Source organism: Haematobia irritans, chromosome 1, assembly GCF_050003625.1.
Source record: "Haematobia irritans isolate KBUSLIRL chromosome 1, ASM5000362v1, whole genome shotgun sequence".
NCBI lineage: Eukaryota > Metazoa > Arthropoda > Insecta > Diptera > Muscidae > Haematobia > Haematobia irritans.
Genome location: NC_134397.1, coordinates 39,618,822 through 39,631,144, shown reverse-complemented (window position 1 = coordinate 39,631,144; position 12,323 = coordinate 39,618,822). Strand labels below are relative to the sequence as shown.

Genomic DNA, 12,323 nt, shown 5'->3' with positions numbered 1-12,323 from the left:
TTTTCTATAGAAATAAAATTTTCACAAAATTGTCTATAGAAATAAAATTTTCACAAAATTGTCTATAGAAATAAAATTTTCACAAAATTTTCTATAGAAATAAAATTTTCACAAAATTTTCTATAGAAATAAAATTTTGATAAAATTTTCTATAGAAATAAAATTTTGACAAAAATTTTCTATAGAAATAAAATTTTAACAACATTTTCTTACAAATAAAATTTTGACGAAATTCTCTATAGAAATAAAATTTTGGCAAAATTTTCTATAGAAATAAAATTTTGACAAAATTTTCTATAGAAATAAAATTTTGACAAAATTTTCTATAGAAATAAAATTTTGACACAATTTTCTATAGAAATAAAATTTTGACAAAATTTTCTATAGAAATAAAATTTTGACAAAATTTTCTATTAAAATAAAATTTTGACAAAATTTTCTATAGAAATAAAATTTTGACAAAATTTTCTATAGAAATAAAATTTTGAAAAAATTTTCTATAGAAATAAAATTTTGACAAAATTTTCTATAAAAAAAATTTAACAAAATTTTCTATAGAAATAAAAACAAACTTTTTTATAGAAATAAAATTTTGAACAGAATTTTCTATAGAAATAAAATTTTGACAAAATTTTCTATAGAGATAAAATGTTTACAAAATTTTCTATAGAAAAAAAAACAATTTTGACAAAATATTCTATAGTAATAAAATTTTGACAAAATTTTCTATAGAAATAAAATTTTGACAAAATTTTCTATAGAAATAAAATTTTGACAAAATTTTCTATAGAAATAAAATTTTGACAAAATATTCTATAGTAATAAAATTTTGACAAAATTTTCTATAGAAATAAAATTTTGACAACATTTTCTATAGAAATAAAATTTTGACAAAATTTTCTATGGAAATAAAATGTTGACAAAATTTTCTGTAGAAGTAAAATTTTGAAAAAATTTTCTATAGAAATAAAACTTTGACAAAATTTTCTATAGAAATAAAGTTGTGACAAAAATTTCTATAGAAATAAAATTTCAACAAAATTTTCTATAGAAATAAAATTTTGACAAAATTTTCTACAGAAATAAAATTTTGACAAAATTTTCTAAAGAAATAAAATTTTGACAAAATTTTCTATAGAAATAAAATTTTGACAGAATTTTCTATAGAAATAAAATTTTAACAAAATTTTCTATAGAAATAAAATTTTGACAAAATTTTGTATAGAAATAAAATTTTGACAAAATTTTCTATAGAAATAAAATTTTGAACAAAATTTTCTATAGAGATAAAATGTTAACAAAATTTTCTATAGAATTAAAATTTTGACAAGATTTTCTATAGAAGATTTTTTGTTTGGTAGAAAAAGTGGAGGTACATCTCCTCGAGAGAAATGTGATCCCTGTGGCCAATTGGAGAAAGATGGGCATCCATATTATGTATCCAAACAAGATGCGATGTTTGTCTTTCACAATCATGCTAAAGCATTATATAAATATTTTATTCTGATTTTTTTTTCACAGATTCGTCTTTCCTTTGCATTGTGGTCCAATTCTAAGTTGGGTTATATCGATCCAATTTGACTTCTTGAGGTCGTAAAAAAATTTAATCCTAAAATTTTAAATCTAAAATTTGCTTCCAAACACGATGTTTATTGAACCGGCTTATATTTAGTTAGGAACCTTAAGGTTTATCCGAATCACCGAATACGAATTGAATGAAGGGCATTTTCTGATATAGTCGCCAAATACAAATATGTTTTACATGACCAAATAAGCTTTTCATTGAAGACGTTAGAATAGGGTGATTCGACTTGTAATAGTGAGAAGCAAAAGTCATGTTTCTTATGCTTATAAGTGAATAATTACAATGGAAATAATACCTCATTGACATTACACATCCAAAATCCACATTAACTAGATTTCAATTGTCAATTTTCCTTTCAAATTCCACTTTTAGTAGATTTCGATGTGAATGAGATAATTGGTAACTATAAGTTTCTTAACTCTTAAATGCGCAGTGTATCTTTTAAGATACAACCAGAAAAAAATTCGTATGTCTTTTAATTTTGACCGAATACTACGAAATCAAGTTTGTTGAATTTAAAACTTCATAACGCAGTTTTAAAAATATATGTTTTTCCGGAAAATCTGTAGTAATTCTGGGTAAACTGAAAATTGAAATGAAATTTTTCCCGAAAATTAAAAAACCTATAAATTGGAGATTAATTAATTTTTACAAGAAATAAAAGGAATGTTGGTAAAAAGTTTGTGTAGTGTAAAAATATCTCTAGTTAATAGGTAACTCTACTACAATCAAATTGTTTATTTTTAAGATACAACCATTATTCTTGCAAAAAAAATTGCCAAAAAATTTGCTATGCAGATATTATTTTTTACCATTTTGCATATTATAGTTTTTTTTTTTTTGACGAATCGGTGTTCATGTGCATTTAAGGGTTAAGTATGTTTTGAAAAGTTACTATTCGTACCATAACTTTTGCTGCTCACTGTATATAATATTGCACATGAAGAATCTGCCATCATACCATTTCAACTGATATTCAAGAGTATTTGCAATTCGATAGGTTATGATTGTGATCTCCTAGGTTAAAGTGGCAGGCCGATTTATTGTCAGGCTCACATAGACTATTCAGTCCATTGTGATAATTCTGACCTCCTAAAGATTCATTCTTTTCTGTAGGTACTCCTCCTATACAATGTGATCTTTTTAGAGAAGTTGCTACCAATGTTGGAAGACATTTACGATTCGATCCCATCGAACTTTTGATCTTAATTTTTAACCAGTTTTTTTCAAAATATTATAAACACTTCCTTAGAAGATAGAAGCGATGTGATCTATTTTTAGAAAACTTTTGAATTTATTTTTTTAATTTTTGTTTAAAATTATAGCAATAATTAAGTTACACTTTTAAGAAGTGGATAAAATAGAATAGAGATTTTTTTCGAAGTACTCAAAACAACTACAATATTTCATGTGTCAAGTGGTCAATCTGGATTTTACTGCACTTATATACTTTACTTAGTTCTATTCTATATAGTATAGTATTTGATCATCTCATAAGTTCTAGTAATATTTTTATAGATTGTCAGTTTGAATTTTTTTATAATTCGCCGACAATAGAAATAAATATTTCATTTTTACAATTTATCAACTTGAAAAAGTATAAAAAAGTGAGCATGACATTAAAAGTACCCTTCAGCTTAAGAAGCTTGTTAAAAGCATTTCACAATTTTAAATCTCAAAAGAATGGAACGGACAACTTGAAGTTATGAATTGAACTGCTCACTCACATTTCATATAAAATCAATGCCGAAGAATATTGAATAGGATATGAAAAATTTTCCATTTATTTCAACATTAATATGGTATATTATATAGGGTAACTGATACAAAATGTTACGAACCTTATACATCCAAATAGAAATGACAATTACATGATACTTGAGGTCTTATTATAATATTGTTTACAAATAGCCAAAAAGAGATTATTATAAAAAATATTCTAAGTTCGGTGGTGGTTTACAAAAAAAAACGAATTATGGAAAATCATTGACAATCAAGTGGTTAAACACATAAAAATATGCATCTGTATATCAAATACACCAAGGTCCGCCTTTCTCGGTCCAAGCTCTCCATATGCTATCGTTAGGATCTCATAGGCCTAATGATCGGCATGATACTTTCTTTAGTTACTCGGAGCTCAATAATGTTCCAAGGATAAGTTAGATTAGTGGCAGCCCGATATTTTAGGCTCACTTAGACTATTCAGTCTTTCACAGTTCCAAATTTTAATACGAGCGCCCAGCATTCATTTCTTGAATTCAGTTTACGTGGATATTTCGTTTTTCCAGTATACATCCTGGCTCATATCGCTAGTATATATCCTATATCCTCTAATTCCAGTATATTCAGGTATACAACTGACGGCAAAACCTCCATGTTCAGTGTAATCGTTAATCGTCTTCTTGCAATCCAGAACGATTTGTACTTTGACATTTTGGTCGCATAGCTGTTCATTCTCGTGTCAGCTCGTCAATCTGCCATGTATTTTTTTTCAATTTTGTTACAGTTTGGACGTACCTCTGCGAAATCGTGCTAATGTGCCGCAGATGGAACAAATATCGTCTTAAGGGACCATCACATATATCCCCAAGCACGGTCTCTCCCCGCTTTGAACCCTCCATTAGCCAATAACAATCTTTCCAGCTTTATAAGTCTCATCTGATATCGAATCGTTTACTAGACAAAACAAGATATCACCAGTATTTTGTCACTTAAAATTTTAATTCCAATTGTAGACATTCAATAAAAAAATATATGTGATTAAATTAATATATAATTTGTTTTATATTGGAGCCATTTAAGATTATGGAAGGAGAAAATGGACGAAAAAATCGGTTTCGACCAAAAAATCCCAATTCGGTAGGCACTTCTATTTTTTATAGAAATAAAAACAAAAATTCCAATAGAAAAAAATTTGGGAAAGACTGTTAAATAAAGTTGTGACAAAAATTTCTATAGAAATAAAATTTCAACAAAATTTTCTATAGAAATAAAATTTTGACAAAAATTTCTATAGAAATAGAATTTCAACAAAATTTGCTATAGAATAAAAATTTTGACAAAATTTTCTATAGAAATAAAATTTTGACAAAATTTTCTATAAAAATAAAATTTGACAAAATTTTCTATAGAAATAAAGTTGTGACAAAAATTTCTATAGAAATAAAATTTTGACAAAATTTTCTATAGAAATAAAGTTGTGACAAAAATTTCTATAGAAATAAAATTTCAACAAAATTTTCTATAGAAATAAAATGTTGACAAAAATTTCTATAGAAATAAAATTTCAACAAAATTTTCTATAGAATTAAAATTTTGACAAAATTTTCTATGGAAATAAAATTTTGAAAAAATTTTCTATAGAAATAAAATTTTGACAAAAATTTCTATAGAAATAAAATTTCAACAAAATTTTCTATAGAAATAAAATTTTGACAAAATTTTCTATAGAAATAAAATTTCAACAAAATTTTCCATAGAATTAGAATTTTCTATAAAACTAACATTTTGACAAAATTTTCTATAGAAATATTTCAACAAAATTTTTTATAGAAATAAAATTTTGACAAAATTTTCGTTAGAATTAAAATTTTGACAAAATTTTCTATAGAAATAAAATTGTGACAAAAAAATTTCTATAGAAATAAAATTTCAACAAAATTTTCTATAGACATAAAATTTTGACAATGTTTTCTATAGAAATAAAATTTTGACAAAATTTTCTATAGAATTAAAATTTTGAAAAAATTTTCTATAGAAATAAAATTTTGACAAAAATTTCTATAGAAATAAAATTTCAACAAAATCTTCTATAGAATTAAAATTTTGACAATATTTTCTATAGAATTTCAACAAAATTTTCTATAGAATTAAAATTTTGACAAAAATTTCTATAGAAATAAAATTTCAACAAAATTTTCTATAGACTTAAAATTTTGACAAAATTTTTTATAGGATTAAAATTTTGACAAAATTTTCTATAGAATTAAAATTTTGACAAAATTTTCTATAGAAATAAAATTTTGACAAAAATTTCTATAGAATTAAAATTTTGACAAAATTTTCTATAGAAATAAAATGTTAACAAAATTTTCTATAGAATTAAAATTTTGAAAAAATTTTCTATAGAATTAAAATTTTGACAAAAATTTCTATAGAAATAAAATTTCAACAAAATTTTCTATAGACTTAAAATTTTGACAAAATTTTTTATAGAATTAAAATTTTGACAAAATTTTCTATAGAATTAAAATTTTGACAAAATTTTCTATAGAAATAAAATTTTGACAAAAATTTCTATAGAATTAAAATTTTGACAAAATTTTCTATAGAAATAAAATGTTAACAAAATTTTCTATAGAATTAAAATTTTGAAAAAATTTTCTATAGAAATAAAATTCTGACAAAAATTTCTATAGAAATAAAATATTAACAAAATTTTCTATAGAATTAAAATTTTGAAAAAATTTTCTATAGAAATAAAATTTGGCGAAAATTTCTATAGAAATAAAATTTCAACAAAATTTTCTATAGAATTAAAATTTTGACAAAATTTTCTATAAAATAAATTTTTGACAAAAATTTCTATAGAAATAAAATTTGAACAAAATTTTCTATAGGAATAAAATTTCAACAAAATTTTCTATAGAAATAAAATTTCGACAAAATTTTCTATAGAAATAAAATTGTGACAAATTTTTCTATAGAAATAAAATTTTGACAAAAATGTCAACAAAATTTTCTATAGAAATAAAATTTCGACAAAATTTTCTATAGAAATAAAATTGTGACAAATTTTTCTATAGAAATAAAATTTTGACAAAAATTTCAACAAAATTTTCTATAGAAATAAAATTTAAACAAAATTTTCTATAGAAAAAACAAATTTAACAAAATTTTCTATAGAAATAATATTTTGACAAAAATTTCTATAGAAATAAAATTTTAACAAAATTTTCTATAGAATTAAAATTTTGACAAAATTTTCTATGGAATTAAAATTTTGAAAAAATTTTCTATAGAAATAAAATTTCAACAAAATTTTCTATAGAAATACAATTTCAACAAAATTTTCTATAGAAAAAACAAATTTAACAAAATTTTTTATAGAAATAAAATTTCAACAAAATTTTCTATAGAATTAAAATTTCGACATAATTTTCTATAGAATTAAAATTTTGACAAAATTTTCAATAAAATTTGACAAAATTTTCAATAGAAATAAAATTTTGACAAAATTTTCAATAAAATTAAAATTTTGAAAAAATTTTCTATATCATTAAAATTTTGACAAAAATTTCTATAGAAATAAAATTTCAACAAAATTTTTTATAGAAATAAAATTTCAACAAAATTTTGTATAGAATTAAAATTTTGGCAATACTGGCAACAACAACGACGTCTTTTTTCCAAAGAAGATCGAGTTTGCTTGGAGAAAATGTACAAAAAAAATTGTCTTCGACCAAAAAATCCCAATTCGGTAGAGCTCTAAAACCACATAATGACGATTTCTATGATGGTGTATCGTAGTGATGATGTATAATGTTTCATATCTCTGTCCTTCGAACTCAATAATTTCAGATTTTATTCTGAAAATTTAAACTTTGAAAACTTCTCAATAATGGTGACCAAAGTTAGCTTAGGTGGCAGCTCGATATTTCAGGCTCACTTACACTATTCAGTCCTTTGTGATATCACAGTGCTGAACCTAACCTAACCAAACACTGTAGGGCCACGGAGTTTAATTCAATTCAAAAAGTCGTATTTTTTATATCTCTGACAAAAAAAAAAAAGCGACACCTCAACGTTTCCCGTCCTACATATCGAAAAAAGCTACTTCTTCATTTTGCTAATCTGACATAAAACAAAAAAAAATAAAAATAAATAAACTTTATAGTATGCAGTGTCCATTACTTGTCTTACCGCTTAATATGATCGTCATATACAATTATTAACACTAATCAATAAATATGTGATTTAATTATTATTATTTATGTTATTTTTTTTTTCTTTTTTTATAAAAATAAATTTATATTTATATATTGTTTCCTTTTTTTTAAATAATTGCTACCCATATTATTATTATTATTTTTAGTCTTAAGTCATTATGTTTTTATAATTTTGTATTCTAAATTTTTGAGTAGTCTTTATTGTAATTTAATCTATATCGGCCCATGGCTTCAAATTACAAAATCGAGAAAATAAATAAAAAATAAATAAAATAATAAAGTCAGCATTAGAACATAATCAAAAAGCGACTATACAACATTCAAAATATGATTAGTGAATACAAAACGGCAAATGTCATTGGCCAAAATCGATTAATCAATTTAGTTCATCCGCAAAAGTCGATTATACGACTTTTAAAACGTGATTAGTTGACTTTAAAGTCGATTATCTTTCCAACTCTAAAACCAAAATGCCGTTTTGCTTCCACTATAAGCCTTCGTTATAAGAATTTCGATGGAAGATGTGACGACATGGTAGTTTTTATTTTCCCATTCCTCATTAAGAATAAGTTTTGAATAAGCTAAAGACAAGTGTTTTAACATAACTGCTCATATTAGCACAAGCAGACAGATAACCATTAGGGTAGGGTAGGTCAAGGGTTAATGAAACAATGAAAAGAGATCAACCAATTACCCCATCATATGGACTAAAAATACTAAAGAGATACCCTCCACAGATAACAAAGTGATGGATTCCATTAATAGCGCACAGACAAGTGGGGCATTCGTTGTAGGAACAACCACCAGAGCGTCAATGTACCAAAAGTAAAAGAAAGTATGGCAAAAATATTACAATTTTTTTCTTCAATAGGTGATATAATTTTAATTTATTTTTCTGCAAAAAAAAAACCTAACAAAAAAACTGGTTTAATTGTGAAGAAAAAAAACACTAAACTAGACAAATTGGGAATAGCAAAAAAAGCAAAAGTTGTTCACCTGCCTGCTTGAAGGAGGAGACAAAAATGTGAATAAGTATTATTGACCAGACCAAATAAAAAAAAACTATGGTCAAATAAAACTCGGTATGTCCGTCCTTCCGTCCCGTACTTGTAAACTTGTTTGCAGTATCCCTCATCTTCTCCTGCCCCACCATTTGAAAGAGGTATGTTTTTCAATTATTGCTATGTATGGAACTCTTACGCACAGCATAAATTTTACTGGGAAATTATTGAAAACTTTCTTCATTAAATAATAATTGTAGTTTTTTCTGCTTTATCGATGGCGTGTCTTGATTGTTTTACCTTATTTCTTATTAGCTGATGTTGAAATATTTGGATAGGCAGTATGTGGTGCTGGTGCCTTTGTAGCGCCGTCGTTGTTTGTATTGAAGTTGAGATTGCTCTTGTTTTGTTTTCCGCCACTCTTGCATTAAACACTTTTAAACACTAATAAACTATACAACAAAATAAACATTAATTTCTTTTTTTTACTAACTAATGTCGAGTATTTGTTATTTTGCTTAATTTTTCATGTTTCTCTCGCACTCTCATTCTCTCTTTCGTTACGAACGTACACACACACACACAAAATGTTTCTCTATTGGCTACAAAATTCGTAAACGGCCAAACACAATGAAGTATGATATACGCTGGCGATAAGCGAAAAATTTTTGGAGAGAAATCCAATTTTTCTATGGCTTTAGATACATTTTTTGTAATTTTTTTAAGAATATATTTTTCTCACACAAATTTTAAAAATAAAAATTTCATTTTATTACTCCTATTTCTTAGCTTTGCTATAAGGCCATCAATGTATGGCCCAACTTGACATCACCGACGTTTAACATATTCAATTGTGTTTGTAGTTTATGGCCTCTTACTTTTTTCTCTTCCTTTTTTTGCTATCATTCGCCTTTTACTTCTTTTGGGGAAAAAATATACAATTTTCAATGGATTATTTCAACCCTCTTAAACAAATTTCTGCTTATATTTTCATCTTATTCTGTTATGCTTTCAATTCATTTCTTAAATAATCACATTTTTATTCACTCGATAACTTTTAATATTATTTTATTCCTAAACAATTATAATTTTCTCTATAGTTTTGTGGTATCCGTCCGCTGTTTGTTGCATTGGTATCCACAACAAATTCACGGTAACTTAATGTCAAAGTAAGCTAGCCGAAGACTTTTCACTGTTGCCTATGTTTTGAATTGTGTGGTACTTAATGGAGATTTGTTACCAGTTTTGGGGATATTATAGGTTCAAATGGTAGTTTTGATGGAACAAAGAATATTATTGCAAGAGGGTATATTTGTAATGCAGTACATTGTCCGTCAGATGGCTTCACTGTAGTTTCTATAGCAAAGAGAACTGAAGTAACAGAGATTTGCTCTCTTATTTTTAATATGTAAATATTTATGCTATAGATGGCGCTATATGTTATGGAAAGAAAAGATATAAAGATGAGTATCAAGGCATATTAATTAAAGGTAAAGTCACGAGCAAACGTGTGTACACCCCATGATATTTATGGCCAGTTTCTCATCCTCCGATTAATTTTAACCGGAGGATAGACCTCCGGTTAGTAAAATTTTTGTATGGGATCAGCTGTCTTATCGACACGATAAATAATAACACGACATTGAGAAAGTGGCCCTTAGAAAGTCAAACTGAAATGACAGTTCACTTAAGTTGACATTTTGTATATGTGTAGTGTTGTTGTATTGTTGAACGTTTGGACTTTGTTGTAAATTTAGATAATTATATTTAACAGTTTTTCAAGAAAGCTCTTTTATTTTTCTCCCCAGTTTCTAACACGTAGGCGAAAAGTTTCATAAAACTAAACCCATACAAACAACACAATGTAAATAAAAGCAATATTTATGTACACAAAGAATGTAAACAAACCTACTAAACGTAAACAAAGACTTTGACAAGATGAATGTCGATATTAGTCACCTGATTGCATGACTTTACCTTTAATTAATATGCCTTGGATGAGTATTATCCCTGCCAACATTTTTTGAATTTGGGGGCGCTTCTGAGAATCCCCACTACGTCGAAAACAATCATATACGACATCAAAAACTCGTCGGAAAAGCACCGTCACTATTGAGAAGTTGTACCACGCCAAGTTACTACGAAACAGTTTCTCATCAGTGCAAATATTAGGTGCCTATTTAGATCAATTTCGAAGGACGCCAATAAGACCCCCTGCAAACTATCAGAAAAAGTGCATTTTAAGATAATTGTAGAAGAATCATTGTGGTCAAGTAAAACACGATTGTGTAGATGTTTATTGATTTGATTAAACATTTATAATTTCTTATAAATATAACACTTTTCGGTTTATCTCATCACATTTAACATAATTTTTTGCATTAATAAAAGAATGATGTTGAGTTTTAAGTAGCAAGTTACATATTACAGCGTCTATCAGCCAGTTTGTTTATTTTCGATGGAGACAGCGTGCCTGGAAAAATATTTGAAAAACGATCACTTTATCCCTGCCAACATTTTTTGAATTTGGGGACTCTTTTGAGAATCCCCACTACGTCGAAAACAATCATATACGACATCAAAAACTCGTCGGAAAAGCGCCGTCACTATTGAGAAGTTGTACCACGCCAAGTTACTACAAAAATGTTTCGCATGAGTGCAATTATTAGATGCCTTTATAGATCAATTTAGAACGACGCCAATAAGGGACCCTCCAAACAATCAGAAAAAGTGCATTTTAAGATAGTTGTAAAAGAATCATTGTGGTCGAGTAAAACACGTTTGTTTAGATATTTATTAATTTGATTAAACATTTACAAATTCTTAAAAATATAACATTTATACCACTATCACATTACATTTAACATAATTTTTGGCATTAATGATGATGTTGAGTTACAAGTAGCGAGTTACATGTTGCTGCGTCTATCAACCAGTGTTTTTATTCCATGGAGGCAGCGTGTCTGTAAAATATCTGAAAAACAATCACTTTATTCCATTTGGAAAATCACCAAATTGTTCACCAATATACCTTTCACAATTTTAAGCGTATAATCTATGTTTTCAGAACTTTATTTTCGTTTTTATTTAATTAAAATATAACAAGCTTGTTGCGCTTGGCGTTTCACAAAAAAAATGGCTTTTTTAACAGTAGGGATGGCAAATTACTTGCATGTACTTTTTGATGTACGTTTTCATGATGGTTGAAGTGACATTTACGAGTCTGTGGTAACGATGAGGTTGAAATGAAACTTTGAAATGCTGGCAGGGATTCTATTTGGAAAGTAGAAAATTGTTCACCATATACCTTTCACAATTTTAAGCGTAATATCTATGTTTTCAGAACTTTATTTTCGTTTTTATTTAAATAAAATATAACAAGCTGGTTGCGCTTGGCGTTTCACAAAAAATAAAATGGCTCTTCTAACAGTACACAATAAACACAAACGTTTGAAAAATGCTAAATTTCAACAATTTTTCAAACATTTTTTCAAAGGATTAGGGTAATATTCAAGTTGAGAAATTGTTGAGAAAATCGCGTTCTCAACAAAAAACAGACATTACCTTCAACAGTGAAATTCAACACATTAGCAATAATATCTCAAGTGTTATCCTCATATTTCTCAAACAATTTTCGATGCGAGTCACATTCAAAATTAACATCGTTGCAAATACTTTTCAACCTACATTTGTATGAATGATATCCCCACTTCAAATTGAAAGTCAAAGCCAAAATTCTATGAATTTTGTATAATGTATTCATTTTCATCAAAATAAAATACACTACAT

The 12,323-nt window shown here is 26.1% G+C and overlaps 1 protein-coding gene and 2 long non-coding RNA genes across 5 annotated transcripts in view; all 3 read right to left on the bottom strand.

Moving 5' to 3' along the window:
- Window positions 1–9,738, bottom strand: part of SppL (signal peptide peptidase-like protein) — a 58,953-nt gene extending 49,215 nt beyond the window's left edge. Inside the window, exons 1-2 of one of the 3 annotated variants that reach the window (XM_075289903.1) lie at window positions 9,413–9,738; window positions 8,835–9,136 (exon numbers count right to left, since the gene is read on the bottom strand). The gene's annotated coding sequence lies outside the window, so the exon portion shown is untranslated. The remainder of the gene's footprint in view (window positions 1–8,834; window positions 9,137–9,412) is intronic. The other 2 variants (XM_075289902.1, XM_075289904.1) reach the window with 2 other exon arrangements.
- Window positions 9,739–10,932: 1,194 nt separating this feature from the next.
- On the bottom strand, window positions 10,933–11,950 carry LOC142219758 (uncharacterized). Its single transcript, XR_012717747.1, has 2 exons — window positions 11,842–11,950; window positions 10,933–11,007 (listed from the first exon to the last, which is right to left on the bottom strand). It is a non-coding gene; the product is annotated as an uncharacterized LOC142219758 (long non-coding RNA).
- Window positions 11,311–11,787, bottom strand: LOC142238264 (uncharacterized). The gene is made up of 2 exons (XR_012722687.1): window positions 11,566–11,787; window positions 11,311–11,508 (listed from the first exon to the last, which is right to left on the bottom strand). It is a non-coding gene; the product is annotated as an uncharacterized LOC142238264 (long non-coding RNA).
- Window positions 11,951–12,323: the final 373 nt, after the last annotated feature.